Source organism: Lissotriton vulgaris, chromosome 1_1 (genome assembly GCF_964263255.1).
Source record: "Lissotriton vulgaris chromosome 1_1, aLisVul1.2, whole genome shotgun sequence".
Taxonomy (NCBI): Eukaryota; Metazoa; Chordata; class Amphibia; order Caudata; family Salamandridae; genus Lissotriton; species Lissotriton vulgaris.
In genome coordinates this window covers 490,876,250-490,898,476 of record NC_141685.1, presented here as the reverse complement: position 1 = coordinate 490,898,476, position 22,227 = coordinate 490,876,250, and positions in this window count along the sequence as shown.

Sequence of the window (22,227 nt, the reverse complement as noted above, 5' to 3'; positions counted from 1 at the left end):
GGAGTTGTCAGTTCCTTTGTAGGCCGCTTAGTTTTTAATAAACCTTCGACTATCCTAGTTAAGGATTCAAATGCCAGGACCACTTCTCTACCCTCTGTTGCAAGATCATGACATATCTCTATGTGTTCTTTCCCTCTTTCCACTAGGGTGCTATAGAATTCTTGTGGATTAATCTTTGCCCATCCTATGCGCCTCCCTTGATCTGTTGGTCGAATTACAGTATCCCCCCAGATGTTCTACCGGTAGATCGTTATATTCTATTTCAAGAGTTAGGGGGTTGTGGTCGCTAAAGGGGCTTCACTCCGTTCTTACCTTTTTAATCTGCTCTTTAGCAAAGGCAGAGATTACTATAAAGTCTATTATAGAAGCACAACCTCTTCCTTTAAATGTGGGTATGAGGGTGTATGTATGTATGTGTGTTCTTATATAGCTCTCGACTTACCCTAGGGCATCTCGGCGCTTGCCTTGGGAACCCGTCAAGGCTTTTCCCTGTGAGATAACCCGTACTGGGCATCCCCCAAGGTGAAAACCAGGCATCCTGCCGCGGGGGGGCCGTTGTGGAGATTAAGCAAGCTAATGCCCAGAGTTTCAGAGTGTGAACCCGTGAGCACCGAAGCGAGAATTATCGAGTCCGTGGACAATTGGGCTCAAGAACCTGCCGCGTTGGGAATTGAACCCTGGTCCCGGGTCTGACCTCTGCTTCAGGGTATGCTTCCTCTAACCAGTGAGCCACACTTCTCTGTTATGTTCGAAGTGTGGTCCACTTTCTAAAGGCAGGAAGACCAATCAGGGGACATGGGGAGTAGTTTTGGGCACAGGTGACAATTAAAGTTCCCCATCAGCAGGACAATTGGTTTGGGCCCCCCTTGCATTAGGTCTGTTTCCTCATTTAACCTACTCTCTAACTCTAGTAATATGGGAAAGTTTCCCTCAGTTGAGCCCGAATTGTAAAAATTTAGAATTAGAAATCTCTGTCCTTGTCCCTGGAATACCACTGCTTGTATCGTATCTGACACCCACCTGGGTTGTGACCAAGTGCCTTTTAGGTCTAAATCGACATATATCACTAACCCTCCTTTCGCCTTCCCAGATCTCACTTCTTGGGCTGGCCTAAAGAAGCACTTATAGCCCTCGAGTTGGCAGGAGTCAGGGTCTTGTGCCCATGTTTCTTGTAAGGCTATAATATGAAAGCCCCTTATATACTCTCTCCATTCTTTATTATTGAATTTACCCCCCAGGCCTGCTTCATTCCAAGACAAAAAGGCTAATCCTGCCCTATTTGCTTTCCGTCCCTCTGTGCTGTGTTCATTTAGTCTACACTCTCCTATTTTATAGGTCTCTGAAACATTATCGTTTTCCTCCCTCTGTTTTGGAGGGTCTTCTGTCCTTATTATTAACCCATTCCTGCTATTAACAATTCCATCCTCTATTACAGGACTTGCTGGTTCCCCTGTTGCAGTAATTGCATGCTCTTTGTCTGTGGGGGGTAGTCAATCATTTTTATCGAGCGACTGCAGAGGGACAAATCTGTTTCTCCTTTGGGGTAGAAACTGGTCGGGGTAGTTCGTGGCTCTATCCCTTTGGGTATGTTGTGGCCTTCCAGGATTCCACATTGAATGGTCAGAATTATTACTGCTCCATCTCCTTGGGTAAAAATACCCCAGGGGAGCACACAGATTGTACTAGTGTGATTTCTATTAGAATTCCTCAGTATATAATCCACCAGTCTAGCATCTCTGAAGTTTGCCACAATACAATCCCCTCGTATATCTTTTTTCCTGCCTCCAAGCCAATTAACTCTTCTTACATGCACTATCTCCCCCCTTTCCCCGTTGTTCAATGGTCTATGAATATCCAACCACTTTGAAATTTTAATATGTAGTTGAGAATGCGATTCTTTGTCTGATGCCCTGAGTTTCGGTACCCCTGCAAATACTATTACATAGGGACTGGCTTCTGGTGGTAAATTTATATGTGGGGGGAGGGGGTTATCTGGGCTGTAGAAAGGGTCAAAGTCCATGTAGGGTGAGCTATAAGGGCTATTTCTTAAATTATGGTCTTCCTGGCCCCTTTGTATGAGCGGTTGCTGGGGGGCTTTATCAATATTTTTGGTGCTCGTCTTTTGATTTGATACCCCTCTTAGATCTTGGGAAACTGTTGGGGCATCATGTACCTGGGCAATCGTGTGTTGGATATTGCTGACACAATTGTTATTTGCCATTGTATTATTATTATTATTATTAGTGACCACACTTATGGGTTGATTAGGACCTGAAGGGGGTTTCTTAGTTGTCAGGTCTATTGTCTTACCTTGTTTGGTCAATTCGCTCGCTATTTTGTCCACCCTACTTATGATTGGTTTCAACTGGGCGATAATAAAAGTTTCCATGTGTTTCTTGAGTTCTCCTATAACCTTCTCAATCCATCCTGGGGGGATTTGTGTTTGTGTGCACCTTGTTGTCTACCAGGATGACCTCTTGTCTATTTTTGGGTCGACCATCTCCTATAAGTGACTTGTTTTTTCTCTGTTGTCCCTTGGTCCTCCCCCGTTGTTTAGATTTACTATGGGGGATAGGGTCACTGTGCCCTGAGGTTTCTGCCCCAGAGAGAAGTATGTGTGAGCACAGGGAACGCCCTCTAACGGGTTACTTGCTGACACTAAATTTTCAGTCATGTTGGGGCTGTCAGCTAGTGTGTGATCCCTGGATTGCGTTGGGGTAGCTACTATAGGATTAGGTGAAGCAGATAGTCTCCTTTCCATACGTTCTATCTCCCCAGATACCTTCCTCAACATCAAATCAATTGCGGTGGGTTTCTTTACTTTGTTGGGAGCTGGAATGTTTGTTTCGGCCAGAGTTTGTTTAGGACTTTCAACTAGGTGTGCTTTGCTCATAGCCGAGCGGGTTTTTGGGTGATTAGACATAGGGAAAGTATTTTAGACTAGCTCTTATCCTCCCCCAAAGAGCAGTCCAAGCTTCCTTCTTATGGGTGACTAAATATATCTAATACTATATTTACTATATATTTCCCCGAACCCCCCTCCTCCTAGTTGAACAGCTGAGTATCAACAAGTTCAATTGTCCTATCAGGCACAGGCGGCCAGTCCAAGTTCAACAGTACCTGTCACAATAGTCCGTGTTAAGGGGGATGGCCATTCCCGTCCCTGGTCGTCCCCGGACGGCCACAGACGGCCCGCCCTCTGCCCGGGCTCCGCCCTGCTCCGCCCGCGCGCGTCCAGCGACGCGGGAGGAGCGGCTGTTCTTTATGCGCCTCCTGGCGCTAGCAAGTGAGGCAGCAAGCGCCGTCCACGGGCCCTCGCAAGGGACGCTGGGCAATGTAGGCAGGCTGTGGCGGTGAACGCTCCCCCCTCTCAGCGGCCGCTATGGCAGGTGCGGCAGCGGGGGAGAGCAAAGCAGGGAACGTGGCTGCCAGCAAGACCTCTCGGGTAGGTGATAGGTTTTGGCAATACTCTTGGTCAGGTCATGGCCCCCGCTCCCCGACAGGAGTGGCTGTTCTTTATGCGCCTCCTGGCGCTAGCAAGTGACGCAGCAAGCGTCGTCCACGGGCCCTCGCTAGGGACGCTGGGCAATGTAGGCAGGCTGTGGCGGTGAACGCTCCGCCCTCTCGGCGGCCGCTATGGCAGGTGCTGCGGCGGGGGAGAGCAAAGCAAGGAACGTGACTGCCAGCAAGACCTCTCGGGTAGGTGATAGGTTTTGGCAATACTCCCGGTCAGATCAGAGATGGAGAAGTTAATACTGGGGAAAATCTTTGTAGCTCACCATTTTACCTCCGTTGTATGTTCAAGCACATGCCGGTTCATAGTTCACCCTCCAGTTTAGTGATCTGAGAGATAGTATAGAGTTAGTAATAGCATGATACATACAACTGCACAAGTATATTTTTGCTTTATGTCTTTGTACACTCAGGATACTGTATTTCATCAACTTTCACTGCAAGGAGGTGTTTGTGGGATGTTTTTCTTCCAAAGTACTATACCCCATGCACTCCCACTGCATAGTGGCGAGTTCTCATTACTGTGTACCCAGACTGTTGCACCCCATTGACTCCCAGAGTCCGGAGGTGAGTGCTTCTTCTTGCGCGCTCAGTGGCAGATTTATAAGCTCCTTGCGCCACTTTTGAGTCACTTTTCCCATGTTAAAAGCGACGTAAAAGTGGCGCCAGGGGCTTGTAAATCTGCCCCTCAGACTGTTGCAACCTATCCACTCCCACTGCCCGAATGTAATTGTGTATTCCTACGCAGTCAAGCTGCTGCACACTACCCATTCTCTCCGCCCGCAGGGGACTTGTTGTTGCTTCGGAAACAAGCTTCTTTGCTCACCTTGTGCCATTAGCGTGATTCAAAGAGGGTACACCACGTGTCGAAGCAGCCTTCTCAGACAGTGTTACGATGGCCACACATCATCGCAGAATCCTCGAAAGTTGAGCTTTGGAGGTGTTGGGCGGGACGCCAATTTGTGAAACACAACCTGTTAGATAAAAAGGTACACGTGGTTTCAATCATCACAAGCAACGGACATTTGACCAATTATTAAAACTTTCCTGCTATTGGAAAAAAAATACAAATGCAATAAGATGCGGTATATAGGACTGCGTATGCCTAAATCGCTGCATCGCCTTTTTGTATCCAGTCCACTGTACCCCATCTACTCCATCAGGCCTCACTGCTCACTTTTTCGCGGACAGGGTACATCATGCAGTCCTGCTCTGCTACCAAGAAGTCTCACATTTGGTGCTGAGTCTTGAAATCACTATGTCAAAGGACATACTCGTGCACCTATCTTTGTCACAGGTTCCTTCCCGCTCAGTCCTTGCGGTACCACTAACGTAGTGACCAAAGAGGTCTCGCACTTAGTGGTGGGCCCCCCTGCTCTGTGGTTCGGGCCTACATGAGGTGTCCAAACCACTAGGATTGGCCATCACAGCGATTGTGTTGGGAACAACTCTAAAATGGCGTAGAGCACATGCACCCAGTCTTTTTTATTGGTAGGGTCAAGTGTGTAGTGACGTATGGGCTGAGCGTATAAAAACATTACAGGGTGCCCCAATACATATCTTGATCAAGGAATAAGCAAGTTTTAAGTTGTTTCCTAAAACATCTTAAGTCATCCTGTTGTCTAAGAGTGATAGGCTTCCGATTCCATAGACGGGCCACCTGTACCTGAAAGGAGCGTCTGCCCCTACGTGAGCGGGCAAACCTAGGCACTCTCATCAGATGAAGTTGTGAGGATCTAAGGTTTCTGCTAGGAGTATAGAAAGCCGCCCGCTTCCTAATGTAAGGGGCTCCAAGGCCATGAAGAGCTTTAAAGGTCAGCACAAATGCCTTAAAGTAAATTCTGCTGCAAATAGGCAGCCATTCAAGATTCCTTAGATGAAGAGAGATCCGTTCCTTTGGACCCAGCATGAGTATTGCTCTGGGGGCCATGTTTTGAATAACTTGAAGTTTATGCAGGAGGCCTAAATAGAGGACGTTAGCGTAGTCCAGTCTAGATGTTATGAGAGCTTGGACCACTGTCCTCCTATGAGTGAGTGAAAGAAGAGGGAGGAATCTTCGGAGCATTTTCAGGATGCCATAACAGGTCCCCGGCAACTGAATTTACTTGAGTTTTCATGTCAAGGGAGGCATCCAGTTTTACCCCCAGATTTCTCACTGCTTCTGCCGATGGCTGCGGAGATGGAGTATCACCCGGCCACCAGCCTCTCCACGCTTCCCGAGTAAATGGACCGAAAAGGATCACCTCTGATTGCTCAGGGTTACACTGCAATTGGTTAAGTTTGAACCACGAAAAGACCGCACTTAGGCATTTGTTGATCCTCTCTCCATCGGGCTCCTCTTCCTTGTTACAGGTGAACAACAGCTGAGTATCATCAGCATAGGATATAATAGTTGCAACGTAGGCCTCAGCCAAAGGGGCGAGGGGTGCCAGGTAGAGATTGAACAACACCGGGTTCAGTATGGAGCCCTGTGGGGCTCCTACCCTCATAGGAGGAATACCGGCTACAAATGGGGGAGACCAAACCTCCAGGCTCCTGTCCGCCAAAAAGGAAGAGAACCCTTCCAACACCATGCCCCCAAGACAGCACTCCCTTAGTCTCTGCAGGAGACGGTCGTGGGGCACGGTGTCAAAAGCAGCGGACAGATCAAGTAGGAAAAGAACCGCTCTTCCTCCCGTATCCAAGGTCTCCTTAATGGACTCTGATATCACGAGTAATGCTGTCTCTGTGCTAAAATTGGCACAGAAACCGGATGGAGGAGGCCATTTGTTTCTGCAAAATCAGTAATAATATGGTTCATATATTTTTCAACAGATTTAGCAAAAAAAGGTAGCAGGGAAAAAGGTCTATAGTTGGATGTTAGAGTAGGATCTGCAGTAGGTTTTTTTAAGAAGGGGGGGGGGATTTTTGCCCTCTTCCAGACCGATGGAACCTGGCCCCTACTCAATGACAGATTCAGAACCTGGTTAGCCTCTGGATTAATGATCTCCGCTATGGCCACAAGTGTTTTTGCCGGCAGGGATCAGACGGAGACCCACACTTTAAGTTTTTCATTATGGACAGAGAATGATCCAGGATAATGGGGGGAAACTGGAGGATGATGGCCGTACTGGCCAGAGGAGATGAGCACAAGACAGAAGGAGAGATGTCCTGCGCGCCCTCTGTGGAGGTAAGGTATTTTTGAATCTTTGACACTTTCTCATGAAAGGCGAAGTCCAACTGGCCATTCCAATTTTCTGATACAATCCTTTCCGTGGCTGCTGCTCTCGGTGAGGCAAAGTGTTGAACGATTTACTCTTATTCTCTGATGCCTCAATTCTAGCTGAGAAAAAAGCTTTCTTAGCTTCCAGAATTCTGTTATGATACTTTTTTAATGCCTCTTTATATAGTGCCTTACTATCTGCACTAAAGTCTCTCCTCCACACTCTTTCCAGGTGCTTCAAGGAGCTCTTACATTTCCTTAACGTGTCATTGAACCAAGGCGCCAATGACCTTATTGCCTGATGAGAGCGTGATGAATGTGTGGCCAAAACCTCCATGCCATGTTTTAAACAATTTTCAATATTAACAGCAGTGTCCTCGATCTTACTATGCATAGAAAAGTTATTAGAAGAGAGGTCTCTGCTCAGTGCTTCAGGGGTAATTTTGTGAAAAGCTCTAGTTGTAAATGATGGCAGTTTCTCAGGGATATGAGTCTGTTTCATTAGTCTACTGATCTGCCAACCAATTAAAAAGTGGTCTGTCCAAACCAAAGGAACAGGTTCCTCCGTTATTATTGGAAAGTTAGAAAAAATTTGATCTAATGTATGGCCTTTCTCGTGAGTCGGCATCGAGACATAGGGAATAAGATTCATGATCTCCAAAGTCTCCTGTAATGTGGTTGTATCTGGACTCTCCAGGTTGTCCATATGGACATTGAAATCTCCCAAGACCAGAAAATGCTTGAATCTCGGAGCTAATGATGCAATAGAAGTAGCTATATTCCTAAAAAAAAAGTCCTGGCATGTGCTAGGGGGCCTGTAAATTAGGGCACCTGCCAAAGATTGGTGGGTGGATAAAATGCAGTGGAAGCCCAGACATTCCGTCCCCTCTGTGTCCTCCATTGGAAATATCTTAACCTGGATATTACTTTTGCCTATTATTGCGACACCACCCAACTTTCCCTTGGTGAGGTCCCTTCTAAAAATGGAATAGCCCAGGGGTATTCCTATTGCAATTGTGGAATTAGATGCCTCTGTAAGCAATGTTTCAGTCAAAAATAAGTTATCATGCCTCAACTGTGAGAAGTTGGCCTGGTATATAATGCTCACTAATTCTTAGTGATCACTTTGTACCATGCCAAGCAACCCTTATGATGATTGGTTGTAATTCAACCTTGTGGACCAGTTATCCTAGTGGGAACGTGGACAAAGCAGTCTTAGGCTAAACTCTGAAAGGCATGTGAAGCCAGCTGTATTACCATACACAACCACCTTGAATACCAAATGAAAGGACACCACACAGATATATATTGAAAATATATATTGATTTATTAACTATAAAATACCCTGGACTGTTTATGAGCATAGAAGCACAAGCGTTAAATCACAAGACAGTTTAAAATACACAAACGTTGCGCAATATGGATGAGCCCTAGGGGCCACCTAAACCATATACTAAGAAAGTGGTATAAGAGATACCAATAGGAAAGGGAACAGGCCTAGGGCCTTGGGAATCGCTGGAGCTATTCGAGACTAGCTGTGACTAAGTCGCGAAAGGCCCACGGGACTCGGGTGCAGTGTTCAAAGTGCACGCACTTTCCAATGTAAAGTCTATGGTGCGTAAAAAGTACAAAGTTAGAAAGTTAGGAACCTTCCGAGTGACCTATGGAGCTGAAACTTAAGACACAGGCCCTGGAGATGTGTACCAGTGCAGGAGCACCGGCAGAGCTGAGTTACCTCACCCACAGGTAGCGGGTGCACAGGGTCGAAGTAGTGTCGGGTTCCGTCACGCTGGTCGATGGTGCTTGGAGCTGAAGATGCTGCAGGCGGCTCGATGTGAAGAATTCCGGTGGATCCAAGGGTGGATCTGAAGATGTGAAGACCTGAAAGCAGAGGGGACAATGTTCAAAGTCACTAGCCAGTGACTACCGTGGAACCAGATTGGAACCAGGCGATGTCGGGTGCAAACAGGCGTTGTCAGGTAGCTTCTCTCTGCAGCCACGTGAATACCCGGGGTCGAGGACGTCCAGGAGTCGGTCACGAGCTGTCCCACGCAGGCTTCTCACTGTTGGCGGTGTCGGCGACCCGATCGGAGCAAACAGGCCTTGGCAAATGCAAGCCACGCAGAAGTTGAAAGATGCTTAACACTCGGACCAGCAAGGTCAGAGTGGGTGCTCCTTTTTACAGGAGCTTGGGTAGGTTTGGAGCAACCAGACCTGCTGTGTAAATCATCGGTTTCGTCGCCAAGATGGCCGCTGACCACGTGGCTAGTGGCCAGGATGGCGCATCGAGTGGCACAATGCAAAAGGGCCCCACGCAGATCGTGGAGATGCTGGAGGGCTGATCTTCGGTGCAAGGGCTGCTTGGTGGTGGGGGTTCTCAGTCCCCAAAGCACAACGTCGAGGATGCCTCAGAAGCTGCGCAGTCAGCTTTTCGAGTGTCTTCCAAGAGGTCCGGTCCCACGTCACTCGGTGCCTCCACGGGTCCCTTCTTTGCAGGGACTGTGGATCGGGCTCTGAGAGGTCTGGGAGTCTGGTTTTTGTCGGGCTCTGGGCTCGGGCTCCAGCGGGAGGCAGCGGCAAAGCAGACATCGAGTTGCTGGTTGGTACCTGTGTTCACAGGGTGGCCACAAGGGAGATTCTCTTCTGTCTTCTGAGCAGCAGAATGTCGAAGTCCAGTCGTCTTCTTAGTTTCAAGTTGATTCAGGATGATCTGCTGTGCAATGGCACTGCTCCCACTCTTATTCCCAATCTGAGGGGTGGATCACCTACTAGGTCCCTCCTCTGGGAGGAACCAGGAAGGGGGCGGTTACACCCCCTTTCCTTTGTCCAGTTCCGCGCCAAGCCTGGGTCTGGAAAGTCCCAGGACCGGTTTGGACTGGCCTATGCACGGGGACACCTTGTGTGCCCCGGGCATGTCTGATTCTATTCAGCCCTGTCCTACCCAATACACAAAACCCTGTCTGTGGTGGTGCTCGCACCTCCCAAGGCAGGAAACCCTTTGTCCAGACCACCATCTGCCGAGTTTCGGTCAGCAGCAGGAGGCCAGACTCGTGTCTGTGGTGGCAGCATCCATTTTGTGATGCTGAGGCTCTGTTTAACTTTAACCGGGGTTAAGGCTACACACATGTCATGTCCCTCTAGAAGGGTGGAATGCTATCCCCATCGCCAGAACTGGCGAGGGGATAGTATTCCAATTTGTATGACACCTTACTCGACATGTTTTGATAAAGCCAAACCAAAGATAGCATATAACCGCGAGGATTATAATGCACTTAAGAGTATATGGTATGGCAATATCCCGGAACAGCTTAGGGAGTGGTTCCGGACCGCTGCAGACAGGCTCAGCTCATGCTAGAGCACCACCTCCCATATTTCCAAGCACTCTGCCTCCAGGATTGATGAGGCCTTCCATAGGAGTGGCTGATAGGAACATATATGTCCAGTTTAGGGTTAGGCACAGGCATACTGTACCTAAGTAAGAGGTGATTACACCAACTTACTCCAGCTGAGTGATCAGCCAGTTGTGTCAAATATGGAGGCCAGGCCAGGGGTGGCATAATACATGCTGCAGCCCCTGGTAGGCCTTGGATACACCTATGCCCTGGGTACCTAGGGTACACTACTACAGGGCCTCATAAGGTGAACCAGTTCCAATTCGTAATTCACCTAAAGTGCATTGGCATTAATTTAGAGAGAGAACAGCAGGCTGTGGGTCTGATTAGCAGGCCCACAGCCACATTAAGTCAGAAACCAGTGAAGCAAAAAGCAAAAATTTGGGGTGACCATAGGATAGCAGACCCTACTCTCCTACTTAACCCCCCCCCCCCAAACGCAGGGACATTAGACTAACCTTGACCAGTTGTGTCTTCATGTTCTAAGTAGAAGTACCTGGAGAGACCATCTGCATTGCAATGGTCAGTCCCTGGGCGGTGCTCCACTGTAAAGTCCATCCCCTGTAGGGAAATGGACCACCTGAGTAGTTTGGGGTTTTCACCCTTCATCTGATTAAGCCATAGGAGGGGCTTATGGTCGGTCTGAATCTTGAAGTGAGTGCCAAACAAGTATGGTCTCAACTTCTTCAGGGCCCACACCACAGCAAAGGCCTCCCTCTCTATAGCTGACCAACGTTTCTCTCTGGGGGTCAGCCTTCTGCTAATGAAAGCAATGGGCTGGTCCTGGCCATCTACATTAAGCGGTGAAAGCACTGCTCCCACTCCCAACTCAGAAGCATCTGTTTGGACAATGAACTCTCTTGGGTAGTCAGGACTCTTCAGGATAGGTGCAGAGCACATGGCCTTCTTCAGGTCGTCAAATGCCTTTGACAGATTTCTGTCCACTGAACCTTTTTGGGCATCTTCTTGGATGTCAGATCATTAAGAGGAGTCACAATGGACCCATAGTTCTTAACAAACTTCCTGTAGTACCCAGTCAGGCCCAAGAAAGCTCTGACCTGAGTCTGGGTGGTTGGAGGGGACCAGTCCTTGATGGTCTGGATCTTACTCTCCAGTGGTTGAACTTGGCCTCCACCTACAAGGTGGCCCAGGTATACAACCTTACTCTGCCCTATCTGGCACTTTGTTGCCTTGATAGTGAGGCCTGCCTTCTGCAGAGCCTCAAGCACTTCCTTCAGGTGGACCAGGTGATCCTCCCAGGTGGAGCTAAAGACAGCAATATCATCCAGATAAGCTGCACAAAAGTCATCCAACCCAGTAAGGACTTGATTCACCAACCTTTGGAAGGTGGCAGGTGCATTTTTCAAACCAAAGGGCATCACCACAAACTGATAATGCCCACTAGGGGTAGAAAATGCTGTTTTGGCTTTAGACTCCTCAGCTAACCTGATTTGCCAGTAGCCAGCTGTCAAGTCAAATGTGCTCAAATATTTGGCAGAAGCCAACTTGTCAATGAGCTCATCTGCCCTTGGAATAGGGTGTGCATCTGTCCTGGTGACAGCATTGAGTCCTCTGGTGTTGGCGCCTAACCCACTGCGTCCAGCGTGTTTGCCTACCTGCTCGCCTGTCTGCCTCCTGGGATCCAGACCTGCTGCCAGCCTCGCCTGAAAGGGGTCCCGAGCTTCCATCACCGCGCCTGCTGTCTCCTCCGCCCGCCGCAGCCCTCTAACACCGGGACTGCCGCAGAGCGGGGGAGTTGAGACTACAGCCCCCAGAAGCCTCCGCGACACGACCGGAAGTCGCGTCGAGGCATGGCGCCCGGAGGCACCGTTAAAGGGGCTGGCCTTCCCGCGTCGCGGGACTGTGCCCGGGGCTAAGCCCGGGCAAAGGGCGGGCCCTCTGTGGCCCTCAGAGGCCTGAGGAGACTGGGCTGGGCAATACCCCCTGGTCAATTCCGTACTGATCACTAAGGTATTACATATTTGTTATTTAAAGCATATTGTAAATGGCTCCCATTCAGTCCAAATCCACCACTAAGAGCATGGCAAAAAAAACACCCATTAACACACGTTCTGTTACAAGGAACACTGCTCAAACTAAAACACCGTTACCAACGCTAACTGCAATTGATTGCATGCTTCAACAGACAATCGTGGTGGTAGCGAACGCCATCGAAAATACTGAGAGACGATTGTCCCTACCACCCAGCACCTGTCTAATTCAGCAGATAGCACAACCTGCCGACAGTATTGTACATAACATAAATGTGACTGCACTATCAAATGATTCTATTCTGATGCAATCTTACACAGGTCTTCCCGGGGCCGTGCCACCCCCCATGGAAGATCCTCCTACACTTCCAGCAGTATTTCAAGATAGGGATAGCCGGCTGTCCCTAACTCCTAATTTACAGATTAATGTAACACCATCTGAGGAACCGGGGCCTAGCAATGCGCCTAGTGCAATATTGATTTCCTGCGACAATGAAGATCCCATCCACACAATTGACCTACTCAATAATAGCAGTATCGACAGTACGACCAATCATGGCACTGTCCATCGCAGATCTAGACGCATGCATAATAGAAAACTACCAGCCCTTAGTAGGGGGTGTGCCAAACAAAGGGGTAGAAGAAAGAAGGCAACTTTACCACCACCACCATCAGAACAGACCAACGGAAGTGAACCACCACAGTCAAATCCGGGAACCCCAGTCAACACGGAGTCTATAATGGGTCACATCATGGATGCTATGAAGCTCCTCATCGCTCCCCTAAATGACAAACTTGAGCAAATATGTAAAAAGGTGGAAAACCTGGAGAAATTGGGCTTAGCCAAATTAGACATCCTCGAACATCAGGGTCCACAAGTTACTCAAACCACCTTGAATGTACCGACTGTGAATAAGTCTAATACGACTGTCCATAACACATCTAAACCACAGGTTCCACCCGCCAGAAATGTGAACCCCAGGGCAGCTCCCGGTAAGCCTGCAAATTCACATACCAATACTCCAGGCAATACCACCAATGGGCCTTCAACATCCTCTTCCTCCAGAGCAAGAGGGCAGGTGTCCATTGGTCACTCTTCAGTAAGCGGGAATCCACCAGCGCGCAGTTATTATAATAATATTATTCCTGCTGTGATCAATCTCCCACCAGAAAGTAGGCCATACGTGGCTATCCTTGCCAACGTCCCAAAACTTAAACCCTCCCAATTTGAAAATAGTGAAACACTTAAAAACAAAATTTTACACTGGCTTGTCCATAATTGTGGATTCCCTCTAAGTGGGGCAGGCCAGATCATTTCAACCCAAAGGGTAGGGTGGGTGGGCCCCAGGTGGGCCCCAGCAAAAAGGAAATTAGCGGGGACTGTGTAATCATAAACTACAAAACCACTGAATGGGCAAGAGATTCCATCTTGAACGCGCCCATCCCTTCAGACAATGATTACAATACCACCCTGTTCCCATTGGACTACTTTTATAGAAATCTGGTGGGGTTCAAGATTCCGGTGCAGAATTTTAAACACCCTAGAGCAATTAACACGCCTTACCCACCAGTACAGCAGGCACCAGTACAATCAGTTGGGTACCCCCTGACCTTTCACGACCCTAGTAATCAGCATGTTCCACAACCTCCTATGAATCTGTATAGAATGCCAAACCCCAATTACCTTAACAACCACAATGCCATTGGGTCCGGAACTAACATTTATGGTCAATTTGCAGTTCCAACATCAAACAGATTCCAGATATTTAATTCCCTAGATGAAAATGATTGACTCGAGAATACCCCTGTTGAAGAACTTCCTGCAAGTGAGGGTCCTAGGTTAATGGCCAGTAATACAGCAGGGGAACCTCCAACAGACACCCCCGTAATAAGCTCAAATGATCTAACCGTGATAGGCAACACCACATGTACTGTTGAAAATCATCTGGGAAACCCAATAATACCATCAGCCACAACTGCTACTGATCCACCTCAAGTAGCCTTGGAAGAGGACTTGAGGGCTATTACGTGGAACATAGCTGGGTTAGCTTCCAAGGTAAACACCCCCGTATGGGCTGACTTTATTAAACAGGGTTATGACATAATCTGCCTGCAAGAAACCTGGGATAGGGCTGAAGTACACGTCGAGGGATATACCTCTTTTAATGTGCTGGCTGTGGCTTCCCAGGCTGGTCGAGCTAAGGGCGGGCTAGTGACTCTGTTATCTCCCGCATTGACTGAGTTCTGTGTTAGTGATCAGGTAGTCTTAGGAGAACATGCTTCCATTCTGCGTTTGGCCCACAGTGGATACAGAGACTTAATAATAGTGAATTTTTATAACAATATTGCAGGGCACAAACAGGGAATGTTTATTTCTGATATTGAGCAGGCCATTGATGCAATGCTACTAAGTACACCCAAACCAGCTGCCATTCTGTGGGCAGGAGATTTTAACATCAAATCATGTACTTATGCACTCAAGGGGGCATGCAGCCATAGGGAGGAATACTCGGGAAGGGAAACAACATGTGTATACAATCATTTCCCTCATAACAACCTTGGCAGCGCTCTGAATAACTTATTGGCTAAATACGACCTGGAACTCCTTGAATGCAATAAGAATGCAAACATCGCTAGATGTCCGACATTCCATGGAAGGAACAGCCAATCTTTTATTGACCACATCATGGTATCTTGCTCTGTGACCTATATCAATGTTTGGGTGATTGAACAAACGGTCAGTGACCACAATAGTGTAACTGTCGAACTACTGGGCTGGGGGACCAAAAGGAATACCTATGGCCAACCCATTCAGGACATCGCTGTAGGAAGACCGAACGGGACAAGGGTGAAGTGGACAAAAGTTGACCCCGTTAAATTTGTTACCAATGTAAGTACTGCTTATCCCCGACACCATGCCCACGAACCGTGTTATCTAAATTCTTAACTATAACACAAGCTATTGAGAAATCACTGACACGCAAAATCCGGAAACCAAGAAAAGTCAAGGCGGCGTGGTTCGATGACAATTGTGCTCAGTCACTAAAAAGGTTAAAAATTTCGCTTGATGCTAAACCAAGAGACTCTTGCAAGATCAGGGAAGAGCGCCATAACTATAAAACTGCACTATCCACCCGGAAAAGAGAACTACAGGACGAGGCATGGGCAAAATTAGATCAGGCTGCAGAAACCAAAGATCATAAACTTTTTTGGGACACTGTAAATAGTCCGTTCTTGAAGAACGACAATATTCCTGAACTAACCTCGCATGTCAGTTGTCAGGCCTGGATTGTACACTTTACTGGGATTTTTAATTCTGATTTTACCCATGATTTTATTTCCGTTTCAAATCTTAACTTCTTAACTGATACGACAACCTGTTTTAAATGGGAGAAATTATTGTTTTCGGTGTCTTTAAATGAGGTGATTGAGGCAATTGAGAAGAGTAAGGGGGGGAAAGCCCCGGGCCCAGACGGGGTCCCTGTGGACTTCTTCAAATCCGAGATTGCTTTATGGGCCCCTATTTTAACACACTACTTTAATGCTGCTATCGAGGACGAGTTACCTACCTCATGGGGTCAATCCATCTTGGTGCCACTCTTCAAAAAGGGTTCAAGGGCTGAAGCACGAAACTATCGCCCAATTTCCCTCTTAGACTCGTCACTAAAGATATTGAGTCGCGTGCTTCTGGTAAGATTAGAGTCCTGGGCCGAGGATAAAAATGTCCTCTCACCTATTCAATATGGGTTCCGAAGAGGTATAGGAACCATGGAGCAGTGCGTGAACCTTGAACTTATTATCGGCAAGTACACAAAAGCCAAGGAGGGGAATTTGTTTATGTGCTTTGCCGATCTAAGTTCTGCTTTCGATCTAGTGGAACATGCACTGCTCTGGCCAACACTGCTCGCTATGGGCGCACCCCCAGAAATCATTCACCTACTGGCCAGAATGTATAGCAGCCTATCAAGTAAGATCAGATTCGGATCAGATGGAGAATGCACCCCCTTTTTTAATATCGGCAGAGGGATCCGACAAGGGTGTGTGCTTGCTCCCTTGTTATTCTCTCTTTTTATAAATCAGGTTGACCAGTCCCTACAAGAATCTTTTGCTGATGCCCCCATTATTAATGGAAATAAATACCCGTTCTCTTATATGCGGACGACGCGGTCCTGATTTCCAGGACAGCGAATGGGCTCCAAAAGCTAATTGAGAAATTTCACATTTTTATTAAGGGCAGAAAGCTTAAAATTAACAAGGGCAACACTATGACCATGACCTGTGGAAAGAAATTAAAGAAAAGTAAGTCATTCTTTTTAGATGGGGATAAACTTGAGTCTGTGCAACATTTTTGCTATTTAGGCATTACCTTCTCAGGAGATGGGAGATGGGTAAACGAGCAATCCTGTGTATGCATGAAGATGACTAGAAATACAAATTGTATCTTCAGATTTGCTTCTAAACTGGGGGGTCGCAGAATAAGAGAGATGATTTCCATCTACAACTCAAGGTGCATGTCCTCTGCCCTATATGGAGCAGGGATATGGGGATATAATTCCCAGATTGCCCTATCCATTCAGCAGGAGGAAAACAGGTACTTGAAACGCTTACTATGTCTCCCTGCTTCAGCGTCAAATGAGATCACCCATAGAGAGCTAGGCATAAATCATGCCACAGATCTGATCGCACTGCGTCCTCTTTCTCTTTGGCGATCCATATGGGCTAAAGAAGAAACTAAGTTCACCCAGGAAGTAATTTTAGACTGTATTAAATTGGATCAGCATTCGAAAATCCCCTGGTTAAAACACATTTTCTCCTGGTACAAGATACTTTTTGGTCAGGACATTTTTAAAGATATTTTAACAGAATCAGTTTTAACGAAGCGTGACCTTAAAACCACCTATATGGATCACGCAAAAGGGACCAGAATGAAGGGGTACGCTATGCAAAGTTCGTTCAAACTGTATCTGGAGTATAATTTAAGCACAGGATTCCCATCCTATCTCACATTTGTTAATATTAACTCCCATCGCTTTGTTCTAGCACGCCTGAGGTTCGGTATAGTCCACCATCTGGTGGCTTTCCCTACTGTAAAAAAACCCGGGTAATGTCCGTGCCCATGCAATGGGAAATCCAAACAGAGTATCTGCCACTTTTTACTATTTTGTAATTTTTATACTGGTTTTAGAAAGTTTTATCTGAAGCAACTATTTTTAGAATACAGTACGTGCAATATAAGAGCTGCAATGCAATTGTTTTTTGACTTGTCCTCCCCGAATGTGTGTTACCGTGTAGCCATCTATATTCTTAAATGTATTGGGCACAGGAAATCAATTATTATATGATTCCCCTTTTTTTCCCCCGTTGGTAAACACATCCTATGACTAACTGTGAGTTACTGTTAAGCCATGTGCATTTCTCTTATGTGAACTTTATTTACTCTGTATTTATACCTGTTGATTGTACCCATGGTAATGATTGTCTTCCGGCTTTGTACTTTTTTTGCACTAACGTCTTTTCAAATTTTTCGTAAACAAACTGCTGCTAAAATACCTAAGAGATCAAACAGACGTTGCACTTTACTTATATCCTTGCATATTTCCACATACCAACTGCACTTTATGCCCATCATAGGCCTTTCCTGATTTGCACTATTTTACTTGGCGTGTTTTGCACTAAACCTCTAATTGCTGCTAAAAAATAGTGACCAAAATTTAACTCTGTACATAAATGAGATATATCTTACGGGTTTAACAAGATTGGTATGGACATCGATGTAATTTTTAAAAGTTTCCTTATTTAACTTATACAAATATGATTTCAAACTGTATTGATGTATGTTGCTATATGGTTGTACTTGTACAAACCGAATAAAGCATTTTGAAACAAAACGAGTCCTCTGTAATCCACACAGAACCTCATCTCTCTCTTGCCATCTTTGGTGTGAGGTTTGGGGACCAGAACCACTGGGCTAGCCCAGGGGCTCTCTGAAGGCTCAATAACACCTAATTCCAGCATCTTTTGCACCTCAGTCTTTATACAGTCCCTGATGTGGTCAGGTTGCCTGTAAATCTCGCTCTTTACAGGAAGACTGTCACCAGTGTCCACCACATGGGTACACCAGTTAGTCTGACTGGGTGTCAAGGAGAACATCTGTCTGTATGCCTGTAGAACTTGTCTGCAGTCATGTTGCTGATGCTCAGTGAGGCTGCCACCTAAGGCCACACCATCAACTGAACCATCCTCAGGGTTCTGAGTGAGCAGGTCTGGGAGAGGGTCACTCTCTTCCTCCTGTCCCTCATCTGTAGCCATGAGCAAGCCCATGTCTTCCCTGCTGACATATGCCTTCAACCTGTTTACATGGAGCACCCTGTGGGGGCTCCTGGGAGTTCCTAGGTCCACCAAGTAGGTAACCTCTCCCTTCTTCTCCAGAATTGTATGGGGTCCAGACCATTTGTCTTGGAGTGCTGCTGGGGCCACTGGCTCCAACACCCATACCTTCTGTCCAGGCTGAAATTCAACAAGGACAGCCTTTTGGTCATGCCAAGCTTTCTGTAATTCTTGGCTAGCCTCAAGGTTTTTGGATGCCTTTTCCATGTACTCTGCCATCCTGGAGCGGAGACCAAGTACATAGTCCACTATGTCTTGCTTAGGCTTTTTGAGAGGTAACTCCCATCCTTCCTTCACTAGACACAGGAGTCCTCTTAAAGGGTGCCCAAACAACAATTCAAAGGGGCTGAAGCCAACCCCATTTTGAGGGACCTCTCTGTAAGCAAACAAAAGGCAGGGCAGTAGGATGTCCCATCTTCGCCTGAGCTTTTCAGGTAATCCTTTAATCATGCCCTTTAGGGTCTTGTTGAATCTCTCAACAAGCCCATTGCATTGTGGGTGATAAGGAGTGGTGAACTTGTAGTTGACACCACATTCCTTCCACATAGCTGCCAAATATCCTGACATGAAGTTGGCACCTCTATCAGATATTACCTCCTTAGGAAACCCCACTCTGGAGAAAACTCCAAGTAAGGCCCTGGCCACAACAGGAGCTGTTGTGGTCCTAAGTGGAATTGCCTCTGGGTTCCTGGTGGCATGATCCACTACCACCAGTATGAATCTGTGCCCAGATGCTGTAGGGGGATCCATTGGACCAACAATATCAATCCCCACTCTTTCAAAGGGAACCCCCACCACAGGTAGTGGTATCAGGGGGGCCTTTGTTGTTCCACCTGCTTTACCACTGGCTTGGCAGGTTTCACAGGAGCGACAAAACTCCTTGGTGTCTTCAGACATGTGAGGCCAGTGAAAATGAGGGACAAGCCTGTCCCAGGTTTTATTCTGGCCTAAGTGTCCTGCTAAAGGAATATCATGGGCCAAGGTGAGAAGGAAACCCCTAAATTGCAGAGGTATAACCAACCTCCTGGTTGCACCAGGCTTGGGGTCTCTACCCTCTGTGTAAAGGAGTCCTTCGTCCCAATAAACTTTATGGGCACCTTGAACATTCCCAGCAGCCTCAGCAGCAGCCTGCTATCTGAGGGTTTCAAGAGAAGGACAGGTTAACTGAGCCTGCCCCAAGTCTGCCCTAGAAGGTCCCCCTGTCCCCAGAAACTCAACCTGATCAGGTTCAAGTTCTTCAGAGACAGTTCCTTCAGGGGTCTCAAAATCAGCTTCCTGCGAAGCCTGATCCTCACTTGTAGGCAGTTGGGAAGGCACAGCCTTAACCCTCCTGTTCTTCTTCTTGGAAGGTGCTTGGTCCATTGTTCCAGGATCCAAGACCTGAGGTTCAGAGAGGCACTTTTTGGCCTGTGACCTGGTCACAGCAAGGACATGTGATGATATCCCTAACATCTCTGCATGAGTTCTGTACTCAACTTCTGACCATAGAGAGTTCTCCAGGTCATTGCCCAACAAACATTCTACTGGGAGATCAGCACTAACCACAACTCTTTTTAGGCCAGTTACCCCTCCCCAGGAAAAGTTAACAAGTGCCACACTATGTGTAGTAGTGACATTGCTGGCATTGGTCACCAGGTAATTATCACCTGGCATGTATTGTCCAGGGTCCACAAAGTTAGGTGTCACCATAGTGACACTGGCACATGTGTCCCTGTAAGCATGAGCCACTTTATTGTTGATCAAAGGCGTCTGTCTGTATTTGCCCAGATTACTGGGACTTATGTCAGGGGTCAACTCAATGTCCCCTTCACAAATCAGAACAGCCTGTGTAAGGGTTCTGACTAGGTCAGAATCTCCTTCAGTTCCCAAAGTGATACCCACTACCCCCTTGGTTTGAGGACCAGCTCCACCCTTTTTACACTCACTTGTCCAGTGAGAGGTGTTCTTACAAGTTTTACACCAGGGTTTCTTCTGACCTTCTCTCTTCTTCTTCTTGGAAGTTTGGGACCCACCCTCTGTCTCAGTTTGGGGCCCTGTTGAAGACTTCTGGTCTTTAGATTTCTGCTCCCCACCCTTCTGGTCTGTTTTCTTCTGGTCACCACCCTGGTTCTGGTTCTGGTTCTTTTGCTTAACTCTGGTTCTTACCCATTTATCTGCCCTATTTCCCAAATCTTGGGGAGAGGTCAAATCTGAGTCAACCAAATGTTGATGCAACTGCTGGTTCTGACAATTATTTAAAATGTGTTCTCTCATCAGCAAATTATACAATCCTTCATAGTCTGTAACCTTGCTTCCCAGCAACCATCCCTCCGGAGCCTTAGTGGCACACTCAACAAATTCAGACCAGTCCTGAGTCTGTGTCTTCTGGGTATCTCTGAACATTAACCTGTACTGTTCAGTGGTTAAGCCTAACCCATCAATCAGAGCACTCTTCAGGACCAGGTAGTTTCTAGAATCCCCATCACTAACTGTGAGGAGTCTGTCTCAGCCTCTACCTTCAAAGGAGAGCCACAAGATTGCTGCCCACTGCTCCTGAGGGATCTGCTGTACTCTGCAGGCTCTCTCCATTGCAGTAATCCATTTATGGATGTCATCCCCAGCTTTGTAGGGGGGCACAATCTTACTCAGGTTTCTGTTATCAAAAGACCTGCCTTTATCCTTGTGGATATTGCTGCCACCAGTGGGTTCTATTACCCCACTCTCTCTAGGCTGTCTTGCTCTAGCAAGTTTCTCTTGGGCCAGGGCAACCTCTAGTTCTTGCCTCTGAATCCTAAGCTCAGCCTCTCTCATCTTGGCCTCATGTTCCCTTCTCTGAGGGCTAGTCATCTCCTTTCTGGAGTGACCATGAGAACCTCTAGAAGCATGGGAGTAGTTAGAGTCACCTGAGTGATTCCTTCTCCTCCTAGGCTTCTGGTTAAGTCCACCTGGGGGTCTGAATGGGTTGTTACCTGATTCAGTCCCAAATAGGCTTAAGTTAGCCTGGTTCAGTCTACTGACCAGCACCTGACTATTTCTGTCATCATCTGACTCACTGCTTTCCACCTCCTCCTCTTCTTCCTCTTCCTCCTCATCTACCTGAGGAGCTCCAGTGGTGGATGCTTCCTCATCTACCAGGATGATAGGGGCAGGGGTGTCTACAGTGTCATCCTCTGAAGGATGGCCTCCTTCAGCATTTCCTGTGGGGTTTGCCTTAGAGGGCTTTAGAGTCTCAGACTGGTCTAAGAGCTCTCTTAGGTGGTCTGTAGTAGGGGATGGCCCTGTCTTTTGACCCCTTAAGACACAAAGCTGTCTTAATTCCTTAAAGGAAAAAATAGCAAATTTGGATGGTGCCCTTGGAGGGTCACTCTCAACAGGGATGTTCCCCGTGGAACCCTCTGCTCCAGACATTGCTCTAGTGTGGGTGGATGTGTTGCAATCTACCTACACTGGTGTTTACCTACTAAACTTATCTAGTAGTTGTAGCTAGGGTGTGCTACTCCCTTTGCTCTACAACAACTAAGTTCAGTAGAACTTATGTATACTAGTCTTGTTTTATATGTACCTAGCAGGTACCTGTATGATCTTTCAAATGATAATCTCAAAGATTGTAATGGTAAAACAACAGCAAGCTCAGACCCCAATCCGCTGCTCACCAATGTGAGAAGTTGGCCTGGTATATAATGCTCACTAATTCTTAGTGATCACTTTGTACCATGCCAAGCAACCCTTATAATGATTGGTTGTAATTCAACCTTGTAGACCA